Here is a 2,190-nt window from a genome sequence, read left to right on the forward strand (position 1 = left end):
GATGTATCTTAATGAAATATTAGGCAAACAGAAGAACATAAATATGTAGGCCCTGATACTCTCTAAAACTCACTTTTCTGCACTGCCATCCTGAGGAGTTAAATGGGTCCCTGGTAGATAACACCACACAGCATCTTTCATGTTCTGAATAGTGGCACGAATTGGTGTGATTTCTCCTAGGTTTGTAAATACTGCTTTACTGCTTTTTCAGGAGGGGGGAGTTCCAGGGGCCCTTCTTTTCCCATTAACCTTCACTCCTGGGGCCAGGGAACTGCTGTGGTGACTCTGACCACTGCTGAGGATACTTGTGCAGAGTTCCACTGGGCCTGCTGTGGTGCAGACTCCAGTCAAAACTCCACCCCACTTATCACTTGCCTCCCATAGATGCTCTCTTGAATAGTGGACCACAATGACTTTCTGATTCTCTGGTAAAGAATATTAGCTCAGGAACTTCCCTGGCGGTCCAGTGGTTAAGACTCCGTGCTTCCAATGCAGGGGGCGTGGGTTCGATTCCTGGTCGGGGAACTAAGATCCCACATGCTGCGGGGCACATAAAAAAAAAAAAAAAAAAAAAAAAAACACAAAAAACAAAGAATATTAGTTCAGAGCCCGTGTCCAATAATCCTGTGAGTATTCCCTTTCTTTATTTCACGGTAGCCTTAAGCAGCGTCAGACCCTTTGGGAAAGCTGAAGGGAAGCTCCCAGTGCACCTGAGATGTTCCTGTAGGATCCTTCCTCAACAATACAGTCTCCACTTCTTTCAGTGGTGTAGAGGCTATGACCGGATTGTGGTCTGGAAATTGAGTGGGGTGCTCCATCATGATGGGAAGACCTCTGCTTACCAGCTTTTTGGTTATACCAACACAGCAGCCCTTAGTAAAGATCCTAAGGACCCTGCCACCCTTGAATCACTGGTCAAGATCTCTGCAGGAAAGAGCACCCCAGTTATCACGCCAGCCCTGCAGCCTAATGTGGTGACCAAGTCCACCTGGCTTGTGCTGGCTAATTGCCACTACTTGGCTTCTGCAACCAAAAGATCGTTTCCAGCTCCAATGAAATCAAGGACCCAAAAAAACACTCTGAAATGCCTTCCTTTCATCTAGCAGTGCCTTGGTCAAGGGGCTGGGTTCTGGGTCTTCTCCAGGAACTTGTGGCTTTGTGAGTGATTCTCATGCGATAAATCCACTCCAGCGTTTCTCCTCCTAGATATTAGGTTCTTTCTTTCACATCACCTTAACTGGAGTTCAGAGTGGTCGACTGTCAAGTTCAGTTCCTTCAACCAGTAAAGCAAACAATTAAAATCACTCTTGGCTGCTCAAACGAAAATTCTAAATTCAGAATCTGTGTTGACGGAACCCATACTGATAGATTCAATCGTATCTGAAATCAGACGCTTTTCTTGGCTAATCACCAACATAATCCATTCCCATGCATAGTTCTCGAGATACTCAGAATCCTCCAAGCTCTCACAAATATACATATTTCGATAGTATGGATCCCACTCTACTAAATTTCCTTACGTTCACGTAAAATAATCTTGGTGAACCTGTGAATTCCACTGATATAATCTGGCAACCTGCAGGATCAAATACTGAGTTTTGCTTTTGATTACTTTAGTACTCTGAATACAACAAATGTTTCTTTTAGCACAGTCATGGAGAATCCCTGGGTTTCCAATTAGCAGTCCTGGAAGTTCTCACGCCTTCATTTTGTTGTACAGCAGCTGCAAAGTAGTTCCCCGATGTCTTGTCCTCACTGGACACTTCATTCCATGAGACCATAGACAATAACGTAATTAGCCGTTTCACCATCCAGTCAGATGCTATTGATGCTGCTGCGATCCTGTTTTTAACGTCCTGCCATCTTTGTGGTGCTCAAGATTGAAGGACCTGGGTGGCAGCACCTGATAAACCAAGGCTAGTCAAGGGCCCACAGGACGTCTGCCTCCTAATGAAGAAAAGTAGCATCTCCCCACTTTGGTTCCTATAGCAGGAAGCCAGGGCCAGTCCCAAAACCAGGTAGGTGATTTAGATGAACATTCCTCCAAAGAACATTTGTTTGATGAATATCTTTTGTTCTTCTTTTTGACAGGGAAATAGGATTTACCGGCGGACAGGAGTAAGGAGGGCACGGCGCCAAGGCGCTCAGGAGCGCAGGGCCTGCCACGTGTCCAGGGCCACGACTAGGGCT

The sequence above is a fragment of the Grampus griseus genome, assembly GCF_964374135.1.
Source record: "Grampus griseus genome assembly, chromosome: 12".
NCBI lineage: Eukaryota > Metazoa > Chordata > Mammalia > Artiodactyla > Delphinidae > Grampus > Grampus griseus.